This window comes from Pteronotus mesoamericanus, unplaced genomic scaffold (assembly GCF_021234165.1).
Source record: "Pteronotus mesoamericanus isolate MK-2021 breed Mesoamerican mustached bat unplaced genomic scaffold, CSHL_Meso_final scaffold_167, whole genome shotgun sequence".
Taxonomy (NCBI): Eukaryota; Metazoa; Chordata; class Mammalia; order Chiroptera; family Mormoopidae; genus Pteronotus; species Pteronotus mesoamericanus.
In genome coordinates, this window is record NW_026555308.1 from 24,468,370 (window position 1) to 24,481,749 (window position 13,380).

A 13,380-nucleotide genomic window follows, 5' to 3' on the forward strand; every position below is an offset into this window, starting at 1 on the left:
TGAAGAGAAGAGAGCCACGTTCCTGGACAAAGACTGGACTATACGGAGACAGGGATAGGTAAACACGGAGAACTTGGACAGGCAGGTCGGAGTGCTGGAACAGAAGCCCCTGGAGCATTATGATGTCATGGATCCTTAAAGAACGTCGTCTTGTGGAACTAGATCTGCTAGGGACTGGCAAGTCTCTTAAAAAAAGGGACTTGGAAGGGATTTAGATATTACTTCTTTATTTAAGCTCACAAATCAAATGTTATCTTTTAATGCTATATGACATCAAATGAAATATAAGAAAAACCGGAAGTGTGGGATTCTATTTGTCTTTTCAAACTACATCAGCCACGAGACTACTATAACTTCGCTTTTTATTTCCTTCTTGATTTTCATTGGCATTGATCCCTAACAAAGAGTGGTAAGAAACAGTAGCTACTAGCTGGCTTCTGAGCAAAATTTTCTTTCAATGGTTCTTCAGATGATGCAGGTGGAAACAACTAACCAACTCATAAAATTTGTGATTTTTAGTGTAAACTATATAGCTTTAAAGAAAATGTATGAGTAACTGAGCACTTCATTAATTTTTCCTTTATGCCCACCATTGCACTAGGCATGGATAGATACAAAAGTAAAATTTCACACCAGAATTACTACATGCTCTAAATATGGGTTTGGCTCCCCAACTGCTTTGCCTGCACTAGCACCATTGTCTGAGAGCTCAGAGGATGCCTCATCCATTAGACATAGCTTAACCAAGGAACCCATTTTATAGTCAAGAAAGTATGACAATGAGCTTGTAACTACAGAATTCATGGTACTTACTCATCATGCAGATGCAGCTAGCCTGACAGAACTGTGGAAAGGCAGGTATTGAAGACTTAACTAAATTGCTGATATAAAATACAGCACCTTGCATAGTTGGGGACACAGTATGTATATACATTGATATACAGTGAACCAATAATACAAATAATGGTATTGTGTCTCCAATATAAAGACTACAGGAACTAAGGGGTCAAAATAGTGGTGGCCCTTTTTACTGTCATCCAATAATCCATTTGTGGAATTTGTGCTTCCTATTTCCAGACCTAGAGTCTTCTGGGCTATAGTCCAGATTCTCTGAAGAACATTTCTTTTAAGGAGATAACCTTGTGTTCTGCTGAACTGGAAACTGTGAATAGCACCAGGCCACTTTGGGTTCTTTGTGCCAATAGATCAGTAGGCAAAGAACAGAGTTGTTATAAATGCCCCTACAAAGTTCTGGCTGGTGTGGCTCAGTGGATTGAGTGCCAGCCTGTGAACCAAACAGTCGCTGAATCAATTCCCAGTCAGGGCACATGCCTGGGTTGCAGGCCAGATTCCCAGAAGGGGGTGCAGGAGAGGCAACCACACATTGGTGTTTCTCTCCCTCTCTTTCTCCCTCCATTCCCCTCTTTCTAAAATTAAATAAAAAATATTTTTTAAAAAAGGTTGTATCCTTTATAATAAACTGATACACATAAAAAATAAATAAATAAATGCCCCAACAGTTTCTGCCACATACACTACATAAGTGGAAAAACATACCCAGCCAGCTGCATTCAGTAACCTACCTTCAACTATTTTAATGTAAAAATAGGGATAGAGGGAAGAGGGCAGGTTTATACAAAGAAGAAAAACACAATACACAATAACCTAATGGCACTTATAGATGACTTGGAACACTGAATGGAAATATGAGGGAAAAGTTCTGGGAATATGATGTCTTCAAGGAGAACCATAGATTAGCGAGCCAGCCAGTGATAAGGATCAAAGACACAAATGGATTATTGCAGAGTCTTGGGGATGTAGAAAGAGAAAACAATGGTAACCACAGCAAGGTCAAACGTTATAAGGAATGGAACATTGTTCAGGGTTTGGAAGGTTATTCACAATATCACCTATTTGGTAGCCTCTGTAGAGGGTGGCTATTCCTTTTGGGGGTTTCCACTGTTGTGCTCAAAGTTGTCTTGGAGAGTAGTGTCACAGTCATTCAAGATCCCAGTTACAGTTCTATTAAAGATGAAGTTTCTTGATTTACTTATGAAGTAATGGTAAAAGTTGTAATTATTGTGATGACATTCTGACAGCAAAAATGCCTCAAATTTGACTTACTATAGTAATTCCATTTTTGTTATTCTGAAAACTTCCTGGAAACATTAGCCACGCTCAGAATCTTATAAATTTTAGTATTAGAAAGAATTTCTGTTGCCCATAAAGCAAGTATTTGAAACTATTGTCCATTCAAGTGGCAATGCACAATTAGGGTCCTCAGAGAAGCAACCACTTTGGTTTTGTGAAACCACTCATTCCTTTTTTTTAATAATTATTTTTATTTAAAACATTTTTGAGATATAATTCAAATACCATACCATTCATGCAAACTATACAAGTTAATAACATTTAGTATGCTTACAAATAGTGTAACCATCATCCCAATCAGTTGTAGAACATTTTCACCACCCTCAAAAATAGCCACACCTCATAGCAGTCCCTTCCTGTCCTTCTCTCAGCCTTGGGCAACCACTAATTTACCATCTGTCTATGGATTTGCCTATTCTGGACATTTCATATCAACGGGATACACAGTATAAGATCTTCGGTGACTGGTTTCTCTCACCTAGCATATTTTCAAGGTTCATTCATGTTGTTACATGGATTTGTACTTTATTCCTTTGTATGGCCCAGTAGTATTTCATCCTGTGGATACATTACATTTTGTTTCTCTATTTCTCACTTGATGGATATCTGAGTTGTTTCTACTTTTTGACTATTATGAATTATACAGCTATAAACATTCATATATAATTTTTCATTTCTCTTGGGCATATATCTAAGAATGCAATTTTTAGGACACACGTTAACTCTATGTTTAACAATTTGAGGAAATGCCATAATGTTTTCCAAGGTGGCTGCACTAAGGAGCATGTTTACCACTACAGTGTGTTGAGGGCTCAATAAGAACAAGCAGAAGAAATGTATACGTATCTGAACTGGACGGTATCAAGAGAAACTTAACCCACGTTTTCCCGGAGGCTAAAAGCTGAGCTGAAGAGACAGATTCCCATCTCAAAGCCGAACCCAGTGATTGGCGATCAAGAACGCAAAGCCCTCTCCAGTTCCTAAGGGGATCCCGAAGCGAAGCTCAGTCCCGGAAAGCGCAGGTTGACGCGCTTCCGGCTGCTGTGCCGGACACACACACGCGCAAAGTCTCCCTGGGTTTGGGTGAGCAGATTGCCCTTTGATAACCAAAAGTCACCTCCCTTTTGTATCCCAGCAGCCCGCAGACTTCCCTGGGGTTCACGGGAGACGTGGGTCCGTCCAGGGGAGGGTGGGCGGGGACAGAGTTGACTTTGAACAGTTGCGTTGCGCAGCCACCGACCCCGATCGGAGCGGAGGAGGGTCCACGTCCCCATCCTGCATCCCAGCCTCGGCCATAGAGAGAGCCGTCTCCCTGCAGCGACAGCCCTGGATCCCGGCAGGAAGGAAACGACGATTTCGTTTTCGGTCTAGGAAGCGGCAATCTCGTCCTTGGTGCTCTCCCCAAGGGGTCGGGGACAAAAGTGATTCTAGTTTAATTTTTGTGCTTCCCACGAAAGCATTCAATATGCTGTTTTCCTGGTGAGATTTTTTTTTTTTCCTAGGTTTCTTGGGACCCCAAGGTGTAAAACGAGGAAGATCCTTGAGGCTACCAAGCTGCACCAAGGACTTTTTTCTCTTTTAATAGCGGCCAAATTGAAGCCTCAAGTGTTTGCTCACCCCAAACCCATTACCATTAATGATGATGCTTAAAGAGTGTTTGAAGCCTAGTGAAAAACGTGATCTGGATGCAGTAGGAAAAGATTATATACATTTCACCCTTTAAGTTTCCGAACTTTCTGAATGCTTTTTTATGTGTATGATTTCAGACATTAGATTTTTCAGTTGTGGTGGCTGAGCTTCACTTGGTACGATGAGTAGTGAAGGGAGTTTGTGGCAGTGTAATGCCAAGTGTGTTGGGCCATCAGGAGACTAAGTACCTGTGCTCTCTCTGCCACTGATTACCAGGATGGCCTTGGACAAAACACCGCCAAGTCTCCACTCGGTACTAAGTAAAATAAAATGGGTTATCTCAAGGGCCCCTTCCAACTTGGAAATTGATTGAGAATGATTTCACTGTGAAAAATCCATCTAGGCCAAACCTAATGCCCCATCTCCGTTTCCTACAGGTGTCACCAGGATAAAGGAACACTGATTGTAGAGAGAGAAGGTTAAAGGGGCAGGTCAGTAATAAAGAGAATATGCAATCGGTAAATGAATTGTGGACAATACACTGAAAGCAGATCATTGGGACCTTACTATTTGCTGGAGAAATAGGTTGGTTATACAGCATAATAGGAAATATATAAGTAACTTGCCCATTGACACATTATTTATGTATTTTAAACCTGTTGCTATAATATTTCTTCCATTCTTATTCAGATGTTTCATAAATAACCAGATAGTTGCAATATAGCAAAATCTGCTAATATAAATGACGTACCCTTCAGGCCTATAATGAATTTGTTGAAATTTCTACAAATGGGCAGAAAATGTTGACATTATATTCATTCAAACAAATGTCTTTTAAATGTCAATGGATTGCAAGGAACAATGCTAAGGGACTTAAGGGCAACAATGAAAGCAAAAGACAGTCTTTATCCTTGTGGAGTAATGTAATTGAGAAAAGGCATGAAAGCATTAAAAATTAAGTTTCAGGGTAAAAGCTATCAAAATATTACATACCAAACTAGTAATGGAGACAGTGAGGCTAAAGCAAGAGATGACTGGGTGTTAGGATCATTCAATAAATGGAAAATAAAACCCAGCCTTTCTATTGCTCCGTGTCCAGAATATAAGCAGAAAAACACCTCGAGGGCCTTTCCAGGTCAGAGAAGAATGACTGCTCCTGTCCTCAGCCCTGAGTCTTTGAGTTTCATGTCCTTGGGAGTCCCTTCATTTTGATTCTACTGGCACTGTGGGGGAAGGCCTCCAGGAAAGTGTTATCTCCCCTTCCCACCTTAAAAACTTTGACCCAGATGTCAAAAACCAAGACTTCTTTCCCTCCCTCTCCTTAAAATACCTCAGACAGATGGAATTTTCAGACGATATATCACTAAAAATGAAAGGAAATAAGCAAAGAAAATAAAATTGTTAGAAAGTGTGCATAAGATGGGTACAGAGAAGATGTACATAAGATGATGACAGAGAATATTAATGCTGTAAGATGAGGACAAAAAAAGTTAGGGCTTAACAGGAAAGGTTAAATGGGTTTCAATATTTTTTAAACTGTAAATACAAGTTCCAATTTTTCCCATGCCCCAGTGGATCTTGTTGTACCCCCTGCCTTGGTGATCACTTTAGAGTGACCAGATCACTTTTTTTAGAGTGAGTAGATGGCAGTGTAACAGCATTGTTAAGGCCTTGGGCTTCAGACTTGGGTGTGAGCACTGCACTACCTATATGTTATTTAATCTTTCTCAGCACCTCTTTTTCATCTATAAAATAGGAATAATAATCATGTGTACTTTATTAGGTTTCCTTGGGTATTAAATGAGCTGAGTATGTAATGTACCTGGCACACAGCTACATAAATGGCAGTTGTTCAGCATGTACCATGTCACACCATTGGATTTAGTGAATTATCATCATTGAGTACATGTATGAATTGTTAACTGCATAGCAATTCAATGTTACTTTTTAACACTTACTAAATTTTTCTACCTTGCAGGATTATAAAAACCAATCTCATAAAACATCTAGGATAGAAAGGACAATCCTGCAAACAGACCCTATTTGGATCAAATGAGCCAGCTCCTTGGGCCTCAATAGTGACTGCTGAATTAAGGAAGACTGCAGATTTGTCTCCCCAGGCTACCCAGGAGATAGAAGGCATAGTGATTGTAAAAGTGGAGGAGGAAGATGAAGATGATGGGAAAGATAATTTTCAAAAAGAAAAAAAATAAGACAGAGTTATCCTCACAATTTCTTAGCCGTTCCACAACTATGAATGAGAGAGCCTTATTATCATCATAGTTAGTTGCATACCCAGTGGCAAAAGAGAAAATGGCCCACACAGCTGCTGAAAAAATTATTCTTCTGGCTTGTATGGATATGGTATGTATAATTTTTGATGATAAATCAGCTGCTAAATTAAGAACTATGCCTCTTAGTGATAATACAATATCTCGTCGAATCTTGTAGTACTGCAAAACATTTAGAAGCAATGCTTATTATACAGCTACAGTGTGGTGTAGATTTTGCCATCCAACTTGACAAAAGCACTGATATGGCAAGTTGTCCAATGCTGTTGGTTTATGTGAGATATGTGTAGCAAGATGATTTTATAGGGGTTCTGTTGTGTTGTTTAAATTTAAATTCACATATAGCTGGATTAGATTTGTTTACTGAGTTAGAGAAGTGTATTGTTGGTCAGTATAAATTAAACTTGAAAAATTGTAAGGGAATTTCCAGTGATGGAGCAGCAAATATGACTGGGAAAGAAAGCAGAGTTATTGAAAAGTTATTAGAAGCAACTCATAACAATGCCCTTTGGAATCACTGTTTAATTCATCTAGAAGCTTTGGTATCAAAAAGAAATTTCTCCAAGTCTAATGGTTATATTGAAAAATGCAGTGAAAACTGTTCATTTTATTAAAGGAAGCTCATTGAACAGCTTACTTCTTGAAATGTTTTGTTCAGAGGTTGGAATTAACCATATCTACTTACTGTTTCATACAGAAGTTCGTTGGTTGTCTCAAGAAAAAGTAATGAGCAGAGTATATGAACTGAAAAATGAGATTTACATTTTTCACATTGAAAAACAACCTTATTTGGCAACTATTTTGAAGATGACATTTGGGTAACAAAATTGGCATATTTAAGTGATATTTTGGGCATTCTTAATTAATTAAATTTGAAACTACAGTGGAAAAACAATGATATATTTCAATATCTTAAACATGTCTTAGGATTCCAAAAGACATTATTGTTGTGGCAAGCAAGACTTAAAAGTAATCACTGTAGCTACTATGTGTTCCCAACATTGTTACAAGACATTGAAAAGAACATTTTTAATGAAGACTTCTTAAAAGAAATAAAATTAGAGATATTGTTGCATCTCACTTCTTTGTCTCAAATCTTTAATCATTACTTTCCAAAGAGAAATTTAAATTGTTAAAAGAAAATATTTGGATGAAAGATCCATTTGCTTTTCGAACCCCAGAATCAATAATTGAGTTAAACTTAGTGCCTGAAGGAGAGGATGAATTGTGGCAGCTCAGTTCATCATTCACACTGAGGAATTATTATAAGACATTAAGTTTATCAGCATTTCGCATTAAACTTAAAGATGAATTTCCATTGCTAAGTAGAAAGAATATATTGCTATTATTATCATTTACAACTACCCATTTGTGTGAACTAGGATTTTCAATCTTGACACAGTTAAAAACAAAGAAAAGAAATGCGCTCCACAGTGCACCTGACATGCGTGTAGCCTCATCCTCATGTGACCCCGACTGGAATGAACTAATGAACAGGCAAGCACACCCATCACATTAAATAGAGTCTTTACAAAATTTTGGTTTGGTACATTTTTCTGGCATTTTTGTATATTGTATTTAAATATTAATAAAAAATATACTTGGAATTTACTAGGTTTCTTTTATGAATAGTAACAATAAGTATTGCTTCATGAAACTTTATCCTGTCAGTATACAGTGTAATATTGTAAAGTACAGGGTCTGGCAGAAGTAATGCCTGCTTGAGTGTGGTTGGTAGGGTAATAATATGGGTGTAATAATTTATAGTTTTAATTTGAACATGTCACTTAAAATGTCATATGGTGTGCTTGAGTGCGATATTGTTATGTTACAGAATCACGTGCGTATGATTTTGTAATAAAAGATTTTGTAATTAAAAGGGGCGTTATTTGTGCCAAACCTTGCATATATTTTTGTCAATTTTAAAAATTAGTGACAATTTTCTACTCAGATCTGGTTCCCCTGCCCATTGTCACTGCCTTGATCCTTCCTTTGAGTCAGAGTCCCATTCAGGTTCAGTTATTCACCATACAGATGCTTATGTGCTCTCCCCTTTTTGTGCTAATTGCAGATAATGACCTTGATGCTAATCATGATTTAACACCAAGGTTTCTGTAAGCAGGGGCATGTGTTGTCACTCTAGCTAATGAGGTGTGTAGAGCCCTCTAGCAGCATATTTCTGTGCAGGTTTTCCCTTGCTTTCGGAAAGGGACACAGGAGAAAAGATAGTGATGATTATAGCGTAGCTGATGAATCTGCCCCAGATCTCTTCTTAAAAACACAGCAACTAGGATAGCAAAACTGAAACCTGTGGACAGTATCAACAAAAAAAAACAGGTGACAAGTTACCGCCTATAGTTTCAAAACTAATGTAAGTTTCGAGTCATTGTGTAAAAAGAAGTAGAGAAGCAACAAGCACACAAAAGATTTGAGAAGTACAAAATAATCAACAGGAACTCGTACAAAATTTCAGTGAGCCATACTGAGAAAAGCAACTAAAACCAAGAGGAGTTTGCACACTTCAATAGAGGGGAAGTTTTAGGGGTTTGTGGTAAAGTCTGAGAACAGTTTGGGCCCTGGGAATCCAAGCTGAACAAGACAGAGACAAAAGAGAGCTAATCTTAACTTTGTGTCCTTGAGGACAAGCAGAGTCCAGGAGGTGAACAGTTCTAGAGAAGACAGCCCGTCTCCCCATCCTGACCCCAGGAACCTCACTGGAGCAGTCTACAGAATTTATGTTACAACTCCCCAGCTCTGAGATAAGTCTGAACTAAGCAAATGGGGGTGGCAAATCCAGTGTGTCCCCTCTCTCCCTCACCCCCCAGGGACCAAGAGCCAGAGATTGCCACCCGATGGCTTTCAGAAGAGAAGGAGCCTGCCGTACAGCCAAAGCTGTTAGCCTATATACCTCATCTCCGCCAGAATTAAGTCAGCAGCACTGGACTCAAGTGGCAGTGAGGCACATGGGCTCTGGCCTGGAAATGCTGAAATTAAGGATTTTTGACATGAGAGATGGAAGGTAAATGATGGCAGAATGTCCCACAGACAAGAGTCAAAACCAAGTCCAATGGTGGACCTGTCACCTAAGTAAACTGGCCCACATATGTTACAAGGCTATCCTTTTTTATGTAAGGATGTTTTGCAAATAGTCCCATACGTTACCAGGTATAATGATTATTTTTAATACCAGACACTCCATCCTGGGGGTGGGTCCACTACACATGCAAATATTTACAGTTCTTACCATTATGGTTGGTACTAAAGGGGTGATGCAAAGATGGGTACAGCCCAAACACCAGATCCCAGAATGAAGAGGCTGGTTTTTAGCCCCATGTGTCCTTCCTTGGCTGTCCCCTCTCCGTTCACTGTGAGGGAACTAGAAAACTTTATGGAATATTAAAATGATCGTGTTGAATTTCTTCATTTTACAGGTGAGAAAACTGAATCACCAGTCAGGGTTAGAAATCCTTATCTTAAATACTTCCCATGTTTTTTTTCCTCTACGTTACAATAGTGTCATTTTAATATTAGACTCAATACAATATGGTTAAGAAAAAAACCTATGGTTAAAAATATATTCCAAAAAGTAGAGGAAAATGGATTTTGGTTTATCCATCTTTTTAGGATAATTGAGCCAATAGCTTTTTTTAGCTGCATCTATCAATTGACTCAATCTACATTTTATTCTCAAGGCATACATCCAAGCATAGCCCTTACAGTGCCTGGCTTTTTACTAATAGAAGACAGGGAGTAGAGACAACAGCTCTTTGTAAGTCAACTATAGGCATTAATTAACTTGAGAGGGCATAATTTCCACATCTTAGGAGGCCAAATCACCTCCAGCCTTCCACAGGTGGCATCTCTCACCTGCCACCTATTTTCATTCTTCATTTACCTTCCTGGCTCTTCTTTATTTTACCTAAACATGGAGTGAGTGGACAGGTAGAGATGGGGTGGGACAGTTGGTGAAGAGAAGAGAACCTCCAAATCTCAAATACTCCCAGCATCAATTTGAGATGTCCAGAAGCTGGTAATGGCAAGCTGTGTTAGATGCTGCAGGGGCAATCAAAGAGGACCAAACCATGGTCTTTGCCCCCTACCTGAGGGAAACTCTTTGAGGAAAACATACTTGGAGATGAAAACCAATTAAAATGTAAAAAGAAGCCCTGGCTGGTGTGGCTCAGTGGATTGAGTGCTGGCCTGCAAACCCAAGGGTCATCAATTTGATTCCCAGTCAAGGCACATGCCTGGGTTGCAGGCCCAGTCCCCAGCAGGGGCATGTGAGAGGCAACCACACGTTAATGTTTTTCTCCCTCTCTTTCTCCCTCCCTTCCCCTCTCTCTAAAAATAAATAAATAAAATCTTTAAAAAAATGTACATGGAAATTTAGAATAAAGTGGTAATGTACAGGTGAGAAAAATGTTCCTATAGGCCCTCATAAAAGAGTACTTGAATGATGAAAAAGACTTCATAGAAGAAAGTCATATCTAAAAACTGGGGCAAGAAGGGGAGTAGGTAGTAGGGCATTTCCGGCCAAAGAGAACAAAATGGTCAAAGACAGAAGGCTTGTTGTGTGCTGTGCTGTGGGAATAACAGTTCTCAAAGGGAGTAGATTGGGAACTGATGGTAAAAGGCTTTGACTGCTAGGCATCAAGGGTGTGTGCTCTTCAGGTTACTGGTAACTAGCAAGTGCACTTTAAACAGGTGTCTAGGATGGGAAGGTTATTTGCCTGGAAACAAGAAGAGAAATGAGATGTGACTTTAAGGGAGAAAAGTCTACAGGAAAATTTTGTTTTGTTTTTTTAAGTATAGGGAAAATCTATGTTTATAAAGAGAAGGACTCAATGGAAAGGAGCATCCATGTCCATTGCTGCCTCTTTCACTCTCTGTTCTTCAAAGACAGCAGGAGGACAACAGGGGAGACTGTCCTTAATTTCTATCTCCTCCACTTCAACAGTGTGACTTCTTGTCAAATCCTTCACTTCTGTATCTAAGGAATTAGTGTTCCTATTATCATCAAAGATTCTCTACATTCTCTACAGCCTACATTCTCTATACCATTCCCTTCTGTCTCTGGGATCTGATTCCACCAAATTATCTTCTAGTTTAAATATTCTCCTTTCCACTGATTCTTTCTCTTTATAAATGTGCTCAGATATGTGGAGAAGAAGATTGGGAAGCTTGTTACCACTGGGTGAGGGTGGAAGCGCAGGTTATCCATGTGGTCTCCACTGATACCAGCCTAGTGAACCCACTCAGCCTCTGCTAATGGGAATAAAAGTGGGGCCATAGTGTTTTTCTTTGGTATTGAGCTGGAGCAGAGTGGCTGCTGTCTAAAAGTTTTCTTCTTGCCCTGGCTGGCAAGCTCAGTTGGTTAGAGCATCATCCCAATATGCCAAGGTTGCGAGTTCAATCCCTAGTTAGGGCACATACAAGAAGCTACCAATGAATGCATAAATTAGTGAAATAACAAGTCAATCTCTGTCTCTCTCTCTAATCAATAAATACAAATTTAAAAAATAAAAACATTTTCTGTCTTGCTAGGTTGCCCTTTTCTGAAGGATTTTATTGTCACTTTGGTTTTTCTAGATTGCCAGGTTCTCCAGCACCTAGTATGGTCCATATGAGGTGGAAAAAGAACCCAGAGAACTCACTGTCACCCCTTCAATTCCAAGGCTTAAAGACAGTTTTCTTTCCACCTTTCAGTCTTCTTATGTTTGTTTAACATATGGTGTCCAGGGGGGTTAGGTATACCTAGTGGGAGGAATAAGGAAAAGCACTCCAATTCCCAGAAGTGGAAATACCCATAATCTCACTTGAGTTTTATGGCCATGAGTTAAGAAAAAGTTGAGTGGGCAAGAACACATATTTTTCATCAGTCGCTTCCAATGACTAGGGTGCAAGTACTGAGAAGGTAGAGGTTGAATTTAATCATAACTGTGATTTTGTCAAGTGAATATGCCAAAACAGAAAGGGACAGAAAGTTGAATGATTATAATGATTGCCCATGAACTTTATGTTGAGTAAGGAGGATGGAGAGGATATCAATGAGTAAATGACAGCAACAATATGACAACTTCAATGAATTGGAGGTACTGACAATATTGAAATGTCATTGGAGTCTATATACTCGAGAAAGCAAGCTGGAAAAAAAGATAGTGGTCACAGGATGGAATGCATGAAGTTGAGTTTCAGGTAATTACAAGGTCTGAAGTATGACTACAAGAGCATGTCACTGTGGTAGGATGGAGGACAAGATCACTGGAGGAAAGGATTAAGAGAACTGAGACACCAGAGTGTTAGAAAAACCATTTATGTCTATATAGAAATTACCAAGAATTAATACAGAGGTAGTTTTAAAGAGTGATGGTGATCCAGGAACTAAAATTAAGGAGAAATAAAAGAAAATGATGTAGGAGCCAGTAGACTATAACAATGAGTGAAAGGAAGTGAGGGTAATAAAATCTGATGACAATGTTGACAGTATTTTCCCTATCCCACTCTAGTTCCCGATTCCTGTTAGCTTTCTCATTACTTTTGGAAAATGAGAGTGTTATAACTCAATAGGCCATTTGCCTATTCATCTTCAGTTTTTCTAGTTTTTCATGGCAAAACCTTCAGTTTTTTCCCTTACAGGAATTTCCCAGGATCACAATTCCCAATGAGCACCAAAACAATTATTCTCACTAGGTAAGATTTCTGGCTTGCCTAGGTTATAGCCTGGGGGTTTCTGGACTCCCTGGCTTGTCATGACCCTCTGGGTCTGAGAGGGAAAGTTGGGTCACCAAGGTAGGTTAAGGAGAGAATCAACTAGAGGACATTTCTGTAACATGTTTCCTTCTGGAACACACAGGCTCTGCTCCTAGACTAACAATCTCAGTATTGATTCCCCACTGCTCAGGATTCACTCCTTAATCAGCTGGGGATGATGGCAGATACAAAGGAATAACTGGTACCACTCTGTTTCCATATGGGAACGAAACCAGAAGCTGAAAAAGGCAATGTTGGGAACGAGGTAGGATGGAATGAAGAAAAATTACATTTATTGAGCACCTGCTATGTGTCTATGTGTCTGACACTACATTGAGTGTTTTTTTGTTTGTTTGCACAGTTATACTGTAGGATGGTGTTATTTTTCTACCTTTACAGATGGAAAAATGCTCAGAAAACCAAGTTACTGATTGATTGTCACATTTACCAAACGGCAAAGATAGGGTTCAGACCACAGTCTACCTGATGTAAAAGTCTGTGTTGCATACTAAGAAAGCACCTGGAAATTACAACATAACAATGGAAGGAATACATAGTG